An 11,510-nucleotide genomic window follows, 5' to 3' on the forward strand; every position below is an offset into this window, starting at 1 on the left:
AGGTCTGGGATGCTGGTGGGCTGATGGGGGTTTGCATCCAGGGATTGGCTTCACTCCAGCCTAAAAGCAAAGGAGATGTGGCCTCAGGAATGAGTTTCCAACCACTCGCGTGCCTCAGGCTTCTCCCTGCATTTGGAAGTTCACCTCCGGGCTATTCCCTGAGCGCTGCCCCTCTAGGGCTGGTACAAGCCTCCTTTAGCACTGCTCGGCTCCGCATCCTGCCCGCTCGCAGGGATCCCAGCGGGAATGCGGAGGGTTGGATGGAGCCGAGGTGCCGGCAGCGCTGCTTTTGTGCTTCTCCATCGCAGGGGCTGAGGAAAGGGCTGCGTTTGCACAGGCTTTGGGCGAGGGAAGCAGTGTTTTCTCAGCTCTAAATACAAATACAGGCAAGGCTGCTCAGGGGTTTTTTAAGGCAGGAGCAGCCTGTGTGTGCAAAGCAACTCTATTTTCAGCTGTGGCAGCTAAGGAAGGGCTTGCGGTGCTTTGAGTTGAACTTTGGGGTGTTTAATGCCTTTATAGCCTGTCTGCAGGAAATGAGGTTTAAGCACAACTCTGGGGTGTGTGATGGGAGGGCAACTGCAACCCGGGTTTGGGGTCAATGGGGTGTCTGTAGGGTTGCTCCTGAGACTCCACGGTGAGCACTCAGTGTTCCTGGGAGATGGGGCTCCAGGGAATGGGATACATCAGGAGCCAAGCCTTGGAGATCAGAGTGGTGGAGAGCAATGGGCGCCTCCTGAAGTAGTGGGACAGGTACCTGCTGCTGCCTGACTCATTCCTGCTTCTTGCCACTGGCTATAACAGGACCAAAACCTGATGAGCTCATTGGAGGCATCTACTTCGGGGTTGTCTAAATTTGGGTAGATGAGTCTCACCAGTGGGTTTGACAGCCCTAGTGATGAGGGCTCAGCAGAGCTTCTGCTTCCCTACGGGAAGGGTGGCAAGAGGCGCTGAGATTGGCTCCATGCTGACTGGGAATCGCAGTGAGGATGGGTGCTGGGATGCAGGGAGATGAGAACATCTGTGTTAGAACATGAAATATGCCTGGGACCACTCAGGGTGGGGGTTGTATCCCCACCATTAATCTCTCTCCAGAGTAGGATATTCCCAAGCAAAGCCTCTTGGGAACAGTCCCTCTCCTGTGCCTGGAAGTTTAAAGAGACCTGGCTGGCCAAAACCATGCTGGAAGCTGTCCAGATGATGTAGTACTGAGGATGAGAGTCCCTGTGCCAAGGAATGTCTAACACTCCCTCATTTACTAGTGGAGATGGAAACACAAGGCTGCACTTCCAGCAGGGGACTGGGATTTGCCAGCCTGGGAGCTGTGGACTCCCTCAGGCACCCAAAGCGTGAGCATCATCTGCACCACATCTTCTAAAAGGCCCAAGTTTAGGGAGTAGATTCATGGCTTGGGAATGTGCTCCAAACATTTTGGCTGCAGTAAGCTCACAGGAGCAACAGAAATTGATTCTGGCATCAACTCTTCGTAGCAAAACATCCCCAGATGGACACCTCATGCTCGGAGGGTGGAATGAGATGATCTTCAGGTCCTTTCCAATCCAACCCGTTCCATGCTACCTGCTTGCCCTTCCTTCAAAAGGAGCGTTTTGCTGCCCTCTCCTGCTCAAAGCCAGGCAGAAAAGGGGCCGGATGGTTTGTAAATACACTTGGAGGTGACTGGGTGGGAGGGGGGCAATGGCAATGTGATGTTGGAGGGCTCCCCGGCCCCCCCAGCAGCCAGGGGAGTGCCCAGGGCACTTGCACCTCGCCTTGACGGGTGCCCCTTCCAGCAGCCCCAGGCTCAGACTGGGGCTGATGGAGCTGAAACCCATCAGCGACAACAAGAACCCCCCAAGCTCACCCTCGGCTGGTAAATGCAGCTTCTGGCTTTAGCGACTGATGTGCTCAAGCTCTCCCCAGCTGCCTGCCCCTGCTGCGCTCTGAGCGTGAGCCTGAAGCACCTTATTGATTGGAGAAAAGGCCAGATAAGGGCTTTATCTGGGGTGTCTCAGTGTGGGAAGAGAAATTGCAGCATGTTTCAGCCTGGACACCCCACCCTGGTCTTCAGGGGCTGTCTGAAGCAGCGTGTGCTGTTATCAAGCCCGCCTTGCTATCGTGTTCCTTAGGTGACAATCTCCAACCGCAAGAGAAGAAGAAAGCAATCGCTTATCGGTTCAAGCCTGTCACATCACGCCTCTGTGCAAGGGCTTTCCATTGCTTTGGTGATTCCAGCAGCGAGGAACGTTGGTGTGAATATCCTGAGGATATTCAGCTCGTACTAAATGCTGGGTGGTGAGTGGCTGATGCTCTCCACAAGGTCTTTAGGTGGCTTTTTCCAGGCACTGACAGATGCTGCTGCTCCTGCGACATCTGGGCTCTGGCAGCAGAATGAGAAACTCCAGGGAAAGAGGCACAAATGCAGGAAAATGACCCAGTTGTCAGAGCCAAATTCCTGCCCTCCAGCACTGGGGATGAGCTGGGTGCTGCAGAGACATCATGTGTTAAACACAGGATCAGCCGCTCTGGCCAGAGGGATAAAATAAGCCCAAGGAGTGGCTTTATGTGGCAAGGGCTTGGCAGGGGGAGAGCTGCAGAGGTGGCATCTGAAACCCATCAGCGACAAGGAGCTGCTCCCATGGCATTGCCATTATACACTGTGGATCCCTCAAGTTTCATCTCGGGCAGAAACAGCTCCATTGCTCCTGGGAAAATGGTTCTTGCTCCAGTGGAAGATCATTCCGGATCCACCACGTGCGGCTGGATGTGTGTCGAGTCTCCACCTCATCCCAGGCCAAGCTCCCTGGCCCAGTCAACCCCTTCTGCCCATAATAACCCTACCATTGGTGATGTTGTTATAACTGCGAGTCCCCTGAAGCCACTTGGTTCTCCCCTGTCAGAACTGTTCAAAGCACTGGCTGATTTGCCCATTATTATGGGGTTTCTCGGTTCCCTGCTGCTGGTTTGACCTGCTCTGCTCAGCTCTGGCTGTTCTCCCTCTCTGCTCCCCGGCTCTTGGCCAGAGCTGATGGAATCTGTGCAAGGCACAACAAGGATTTGGGGCTGGCCTTTGCTTGAGACCTCCCTTGCTATGTTTTCCACCTGACTGATGCCCTCCCTGCATCCTCATAACTGCAAATTTCCTTCCTTAAACAGGTCCCGGTCCTCTCTGGAGCGATGTGCCAGCAGTTGGATTTGTTTGGATTTTTATGTTCATGCTTTGGAGAGCAAATTCCCATCAGAAACCCTCATGCCCATCATTTATACTCAAGCCCTTGCAGTGCCCTGCCAGGCAGCACGGTTCTGCATCACCCACTGACAACCAGCCCTTTCCCTTGCAACAGATTTATTCCCCAGGAGACAGAGCAGTAATCAACCATCTCAAGACTTGAGTCTCTGGCATGTGGGGCAGGTTTAACTGGTTGGCTCCTTTTGGTGATTTTATTGGAGTTCACTCATTCTGCCCTGATTTAGTCTCAGAGAGTCCCATCGGTCCCTCCATGCTTCATGCCTTGTGTGGACCTTCTGTGGTCCCAATGTGGATTAAGCACACGGGGATTAGAGTCAAAGGGATGTGGCAGAAAAGGCTGTTTCTGTCTTGGCTCAGCTCAGCGATGCTGAGAGCCTGATATCGAGCTGTTATGTGTTGTCTTGGCTGATGCTCGTGGGTGCAGAGGGGACAGAAGAGTTAATATAGGTTATTAGTTTTAATCAGGTGGGAATCTGTTGTGTGCACACGCTCTGGGATGAGGCAGAGCCTGGCGTGAACCCATTTCAGAGCTGCTGCGAGCGAGAGACACGTGCATCCATCTCCCTTCCTCATCTGCTGCTCGCCCGCGTACCGTGGGAGTCCCCATTGGTGAAGCTGAGATTTGCTTTAGCTCCAGGCACGGTGGAGAAACAGGGGCTGGATTCAAGTGGCTTCTAGCGCCAAGGCGAAAACAGGCACATCTGACCCCCCCGACACGCTCCCAGCGCCAAACCTCAGGCACTCGGGACACTGTGGGAATGCAACAACCTCTTCAGGCTTTGCCACAGTGGGAAAACTGCAAATGCTCCATGGCCCTGAGCTCAGGACTCACCCGGCCTGGAGGTGCAGCATTAGCATGAGCCCCTGAGGGACAGCAGCAGTCACAGCCCCAGGAGGGACTGGTCTGGGTCCTGTGGTGCCTCCTCTTGCCCCATCTCCTAGGAGAGGGCAGGCCACAGATGGGACTCAGGATCTCATTCTTTCCCTCACAGCTGCTCCCTCATTTACTGAGCAAAGGCTTTCGAGGTGGCAGAAGGATGTTATTTTGCCTTAATGCCATCATTAAGGGCTTGGCAAAGGTCCTCCGAGCTTGTCTTGTGTCCTGTTGGACACCTGATGTGGCGTTAGGACCCGCTCCCTTACAACAGCAGGCTCCCGCTATGCTCCATGACCCAAACGTGCTCCTGCCCAGATGCTGAAGCTCCCGAAGTCCAGATGTTGCACCCAAGCCCTGAGCTGTGTGCTACCACCACCCGTGTCTGCTCCTCAATTGCTGTTCTCTGCTTTTCCTGCCCTTCTCCCTGGTCCTTTGTCTCTGGTTTTGTCTGAGCTTTCCTCTGTGAATGCTGGAGCTTGTTTATCTGTTTCAGCTCAAAACCTCCACAAGCTCCAGCAAAATGCTAATCAGAAGCATTAGCTGCAACTAATTGAGCTGCTTCTCTGATCCTCCGCAATTAGCTCCTGGTACAGCACCTTCCCTGAGCAGAGCTGGCTGAGGCAGGATGGGTGCCAGAGAAAATCACATCCAAGAGCGAGGAGAAGCGTTTCTTCTCCAAATTAAGATTATCCGGAGGGGGGATTGATCACCTCACTAAATATTTGCTGTGGAGAGCAAACCGAGCTGGTGCTGGTGGGCACTGCAAAGGGAATGGTGGGTGCTCAATTATTTACAGCCCTGCTCGGCTGGCTGAGCGTGCGCCGGGAATGCAAAGGGAGCCGTCGCCGGGAATCTCGCCGGAGATTTGTCACAGGGAGTAAAAAGCAAGCAGTGACAAGGGGGAATGTTCTCCCGAGTCACGGCGCTCCGGCTTGCCCAGTGATGAATTGAGCTGCCACCAGGGCTTGATTATCACATCCAGAACACACCTTCCCCCTCCCTGTCTTCCCCCGAGCTCCTGGTGTTTGCAGACAAGGAGCATATATTGGGCTGGCACCAGAGCTTGGAGGGCAGCAGGCGCCGGTGCTTGTGGTGCCTGCAGGAATCACTGCCCTGGCTTGGTCCTCAGCGAGCTGCAGGGGCAGCCTCACTGGGCTGGATGTGCTGCACCCTCAGCTGATGCCTTGATGAGCGGTCAGTGCTTTGCTTGTCCTGCTCTTCCACGGATCTCTCTAACTCGGTGAGACAGGTTGCTCCTAACAATTAAAACCAGATTTATAAGCTGCTCAGAGATGATTCAGGTTGTCACAATGTTTTATGAGGGTGGTCGAGGAGAACTGCAGGCACAAACCATGCAAGAGGCTTGCAAGAGAAGCAAGATTCGTGTCTTCTCCAACACAGGAGAAGGCGAATTTGGCAGCAGCAGCTATTAATAAGCTCTGAAATATGGGTTGCTGTTTGGGAAGCTCAACCGTCAATGAGAAGCTACACAGCGGAGCAGAGCTGGCAGGGCAAATGGGTTTATACACAGACCTCTATGGCTCGAAATGAAAAGGAATCCTTGCAGGGGCATTGCACAGCTCAGTGCCTGCAGATGCTAAAGCTGTTGTTGAAGATCTACAAAACCTTTGACAGACTCAAGTCGTGTCTTTAGGAAGCAGCAGAATAATGTCATCTCCCATTCACAGCACAAGAGGAACCAGATGAAGCCCAGGCTGCAGCTTGGGAGGGCTGTGGGGAGACCATTCCCCTTCCCACTGAACTGGAGCTGGCACATGATGGTCTTGTCCCTTAAAAGCTGCCGTGAGGATTCCCAGTTCTCCTGTAGGTGCCTGGTTGCGCTGGTCCACGCCAGCTCCGGTGGTGGAATCAAGCCTAATCCTGGGACTGCTGCTGAGACCTTACCAACACCGCCGTGACCTGCTCCATCCCCGTTCCTCCTCGCTGCTGCAGACACTGCTCATGTTTATTCATCCCCGTGTGGTGTTTCTCTTTGTTCAGCTCTAACATTAACCGGGCAAGATGCCAAAAAGCATCTGCTAATATTAAGCATATAATTATAACAATGATTTGATTGCAAGTTCAGCTTCACGCGCTGATATGAGATGGTGCTCATCTGTCTGATGAAGGGAACTATGTTGACATACTCTAAGTATATAAAGCATATTCAAAGTACCAGCTCCCGGGCCTTGTTCTTTAACACACACCATGTGGAGCAGGTCAGAGGGGACCTCTCCAACAAGGTTTGGGGACAACACCTTCATTTGGATCGAAGGAACAGCCCAGTGAGGTCCTTGGTCTGCAGATGTGAAGGCAGAAGGTGGTGGCACTAGTTGTGGGTACTCATATCACGCTTAGAGGGTCGGGAGGTGCCACCTGAGGTTCCTTTCTATCCCACCACGCTGGCAGTGGCCTTGAAGGCAACTAATAGGCCCTAATGACCCAGACCAGCCTCGCCCCACAATGTCCCCGGGGAGTCCAAACACTCTGAGGACACCCAAAACAGTGGATGGAGCCCTAGTGCTCGAGCTCCCATGGCCAGGTAGGTTACGTGGAGGACCAGCACCCCTCTACCTCTCATCGCATGAAGAAAGGGTCTCGCTGTAGGAAAGCTCTGTCCCCATGGGTTTTGTGATAACCCTGATTTATCTTCCCAAACTTCTTGCTGTTTGGCTTGCCCTGCCCTGGCTTTTTCCCTGCTCTACTACAGCCTCACACCGGCTGCTTTGCTACTGAGGGGAACCATGGAGTAACAGTGGCACCAAGTGACCATAGATGGGAACAGAACTACGAGAGCACAGCGTAATGGAATGCTGGAGAGGGAATAAACGTGGCTGAGATTCACCATCAAGCTCTTTATGGTCAGGGCATCCCACAGTCTGACCCAGGACTGGTGGAAGTCCAGCCTGGGACAGGAGGTTGGGTTGTGGACATCCACAGACATCCACTATGGCTTGTGCGTACCAGGAAAGGTGAAGGGGACCTTTCCTCAGGGAAGCAGCAGGATGGGATGAGCCACACGGCTTCACCTTCTGTCCATGCTAAGATGCATCTCCCGAGGTCCAACCTTCCGCAGCATCACCGAGGAGCCTCTGATGCTCTGGAGATCACCCCAAGCAGGTTCTTCTTGCCAGGCTTTGGTCCTGCTGCCTGTTAAGCCCCCCTCAGAGACCCTCCCTTTGTGTTAGATGCCTCTTAAAAAGAGGGGAACAACGCAAGAGCCGTAAACCCCAGCTCAGGGCTGTAGGAGGGTGTTATTTGGGTGTTTTACTCCTTGTTATGCCCCAGTGCTTATTCCTCCTGCCTGAACCACACAGGGGACACCGGGCCCCAAGCGCCAACCGACGGGGCCCGGGCAGGAAACCGCCTTCGAGGGCCTCCGGTGGCGGCGGCGGCCTCGTCCCCCCGGGGCGGCCTCGTCCCCCCGGGGCCTGCGGGAGCGCGACCCCGTGGCCTCGGGCCTCCTCCTCCGTTTCCCCCTCGCCGAGCCCCAGCCGCCGCCTCCATCCCCATGGAAACTCCGGCCGCCCTGGGCGGAAAGGGCAGTCCGAGAGGGGACAAAGGGAGCGGGAAGGGGAAGCGCCGGAAAAGAGGGAGCGAGGCGAGGCGGCGGCCCGGGCCGCGGCTGCGGGGCCGGGGGAAAGTTGGAGCGAAGGGGCCGGGACCGGGGGCACTTGGTGCGCGGCTCCAGGAGCGGGAGGAGCGGGCGGCGAGGCCCCGGGCCTGTGGGGCCCGAACCGCCATGGCGGGAGCAGCGCGGCGGGGGAGGGAGCGGGGCGGGCAGCGGTGTCCCGGGCCGGGGCGGAGGGGACGCGGGCAGCGGGGAGACACGGAGCGGGACAAGGAGGAGAGCGGCGGAGGTGACTACGAGGGAGCGACGAGTAAGTGACTGGCGGGGTTTGGGTTCGAGGGCTGGGGGGGTTAGAAGAGAGACAAAAGAGGAAGGATTGAGGTGAAAAAGAGCCTGCGGGGCCCGGCAGCGCCGGGGGAGCCGCTGCGCTGCCCGCTGTGGGGCTGGGGGGTGTCACCACCGTGCCCTTCCCACGGGGAAATGGGCATGGCTGTGCCGGGGCAGGTAAACTGAGGCACGGTGTGTGCACCGCATGCAGGGCACGGCGCGGGGAGGGTTCGGTTTGCAGCCAGCCCGCGGCAGGGATGTGTGGCCAGGAGTGGGGAAGGGATAATCCCCCTGGATCCTGTGTTCAGCTCTGAGCCCGTCACTGTAGGAGAGACATTGAGGTGCTGGAGCGGGGCCAGGGAAGGGCACCGGAGCTGGTGCAGGGCCTGGAGCACAAGTGTGATGAGGAACGGCTGAGGGACCTGGGGGGTTTAGTCTGGAGAAGAGAAGGCTCAGGGGGGACCTTCTCACTCTCTGCAACTGCCTGACAGGAGGATGGAGCCAGGAGGGGGCTGGTCTCTGCTCCCAAGGGATGGGACAAGAGGAAACGGCCTCAAGCTGCACCAGGGGAGGTTTAGGTGGAGATGAGGAACAATTCCTTCCCCAAAGGGTGCTCAGGCATTGGAACAGGCTGCCCAGGGCAGTGCTGGAGTCACCGTCCCTGCAAGTGTTCACACACCACATAGACAAGGCCCTTTGTGACATGGTGGCCTTGGCAGCGCTGGGATTGCTTGGACTGGATGAGCTTGAAGCTCTTTTCCAACCCGCTTGATTCTATGATTTTATCCTTGTTTTTTCTAGCAGAGGTTGCCAGGCCTGGGCTCTGGAAGGTTCCTATCCCCTCTGTTTGTAGGGTGGTGGTGATGTGCTCCTCTGCTGACGTGGGGTGGTGTCTCCAGTGACTGCTGAGCTCTGCACAGGCTGTTTGCTGCTTTGTAGGCAGCTTCAGTCTAGCAAATTGTGAGGATTTGGGGAAAACCCTTCCCCATTGTGGAGACGTGGGTTAATGGGCTTCGTGGCCTGCAAGCGCTCCGCTTCTAAAGCTTTATCCCTAGCTTGGTGGGACTGGCTCTTGAGTGGCGCTTGGGTTTATTAGGTAGTTGGGGATACTATAAAACCTTTAGCCATGGATAGCACAAAACAGCCCCAGCTCTGGGGAGGATTTTCGATTGCTGTTTATGTAGGTGTGCAAATTGGTTTTTGGAATCCCAGCGCTGACGATGCTGCCCTGCAGCAACTCGACATGAGGTGGCATCGTCCTCCTCCACTGAGACACCCGGGTTACTGCTTAAGTCTTTGTCTTGCAAAAGGCCTCTCCCTGCTGTTTATAAGGTGGTAAATGATCTTGGTTCACCCTGTTTCCACCACATCCTTGCTCATGGCTTGTGGTTTTCCTGTGTGCAGCAAATGATTTGATGCTGGAAGGCTGCTGGGGATGAGCTGGGGACCAGTTTGTTGCTGGGGACATTGGCCTTATAAACGCCTCCCTCTCTGGATCTAAAGAGGGATTTTGCTCTTGCCTCAAAACATTCAGCTTACTGAATTCCATTGTCATCTCTTCCCACAGAAATGGGTGTGTTGGCATCCTCCAGCACCAGAAATAACCTCCTTGCACCTATCCTGCTCACTCCAGTCTCTGCTTTCCAAGCCTGGAGATAACAGAGGGACAGTCAGTACCTCGGGGAAGACTGGCCAAGTTGTTGCAGGTACAAAGCTGCCTGGCGGGTGGCCCGAGGACTTGGAAGCTGCACGTTGCTTTCCAGTATTTGTTGAGGAGCTTTTGGTACCCTGTGGCTTGTGGCCGTGTCCTTGTGCTGGGACAAGGAGGAGGAAAGTGCTCTGGTGGCACTCCTAGAAGTGCTGCTGATCAGGGGGTGCTCTTGGGGGGTGCCCTGTGTGTTACCTGAAGATGTATGAGAGCAGAAGGGAAGGGCAGAGCTCAAACAAGCCCTAATCCAGCTCAGTCAGGAGGAATCGGGGTTCTTTCAAATCCCATCTGCCCTCCGATTTGTGGCCCATAAAGCCACAGTCATTCTGCTGAGGTTTGTGCCATTTAATGCTTCATCTCCAAGTTTTCTGCTTGCTTGGTAACAACTCCAGGCACCGCTTTTGAGGTGCAGCCTCCCAAAATCATATCGAAAGAGCTGGAGGTGTCTCCTCCCATGAGGAACACGCAGAGTGCAGCTATGGGCTGTGAGATTTATCTCTTCCCTTCTGTTCTATATTGGTGCTTTATGACTTTGTCTGAGCTGGATGTTTTGGATGACATTTGCTAAGCACAGCCTTTGCCCACCCTGGAGAGAGGCGTTTTCTACACGTTGGGTTGTCTCAAGGTACTGGTGGGATTACAGTTGGTTCACAGAGTTATTTATATCAAGGGTTATTGATTTACTGGGTATCTCTTGCAGCAGGAGGGGTTTTGTCTGACAGAAGTTAAATCTCTGCCTTCTTCCCCATCACTTCCAGCTGGATTTTACTTGTCAAGACAAGCCTCAACGTTTCCAAAGCCTCAGAGCATCTGGCAAAGGGAACCTGAATTCGTCGGGTTTGCATTAGATGTGCTGAGGTTGTTAGTGCTGTGAGCAGCAGTATCTTGCCTTTAATAAAGAGCATGTTTAGGAGTAAACAATACCCTAAAATCCCTGCAGTTTAGAAATGCAAAAGGGGTTTGTTCACAGCAAGGAACCGTGCCACAGAGTCTGATCAGTTGTTAATAGGAGCTCAGTGGATGTAAAAGATTTCCTGGTGTTTTGATGCCATTTTGCCAATGGGAGCTGCACACAGAGAAACATTAAACCCCTGATTGACAGCTGGTTGAAAATAAACCCACGGTAGCTGCTTTTCCTTTTCTTTCTGTGCTCAAACCACAGGTTTCTGCATTTTTCATCGTGACAAACAGAGCTTTCATCATCACTGTCAGTGTTGGGTGCCGTAAGCTAAATCCTCTTTCATCTTCCTCTCTCTTGGCTTCTGCGCTGAGGATGCTGCGATGATGCTGAGGGAGATGCAGCAATTAACTCTCCTCCCGGCTTTAGCTCTGCCCTCAGGCAAGCGGGAGATGCTGTGGGAAGAGAAGCCGAGAGGAGCCTGCATCCAGGTTTTTGCTGCATCCCTGCTGCTGCGCGAGACGCAGCGCATCCCCGCATTACCTCCCGCGCCTGGGGAAGCAGGGATGCTGGAGATGGGGCTTTGCCAGGGGGATGGAGCTGGGCCCCGGGTTTTCCTCCTGCCTCAGCGCCGGGTGCCGGGGCCGCGCCGGTGATGCCGGAGATGCGGAATTTTTCAGTTCTGGTGCGGATGCTGCAGCCGTGGTGAGGTCTCTGTGGCGCAATGGACGAGCGCGCTGGACTTCTAATCCAGAGGTTCCGGGTTCGAGTCCCGGCAGAGATGATCTCCAGGCAGGTGGCTCTTTTCTTTTCACGCCCACCCCTTCCCAGGTCCCAATCCCTCACGTTTACAACCCCCCCGGGGGCTTCAGAGGCGAAGATGAC

The 11,510-nt window shown here is 54.8% G+C and overlaps 1 long non-coding RNA gene and 1 other non-coding gene across 2 annotated transcripts; both read left to right on the top strand.

Annotated features, from left to right (window-relative positions):
- The first annotated feature begins 7,750 nt into the window (after nucleotides 1-7,750).
- LOC115602711 lies at nucleotides 7,751-11,409 on the top strand. The gene is made up of 2 exons (XR_003989691.1): nucleotides 7,751-8,002; nucleotides 9,587-11,409. It is a non-coding gene; the product is annotated as an uncharacterized LOC115602711 (long non-coding RNA).
- Nucleotides 11,336-11,409, top strand: TRNAR-UCU. Its single transcript has one exon. It is a non-coding gene; the product is annotated as a tRNA-Arg (tRNA).
- Nucleotides 11,410-11,510: the final 101 nt, after the last annotated feature.

The sequence above is a fragment of the Strigops habroptila genome, chromosome 22, assembly GCF_004027225.2.
Source record: "Strigops habroptila isolate Jane chromosome 22, bStrHab1.2.pri, whole genome shotgun sequence".
NCBI lineage: Eukaryota > Metazoa > Chordata > Aves > Psittaciformes > Psittacidae > Strigops > Strigops habroptila.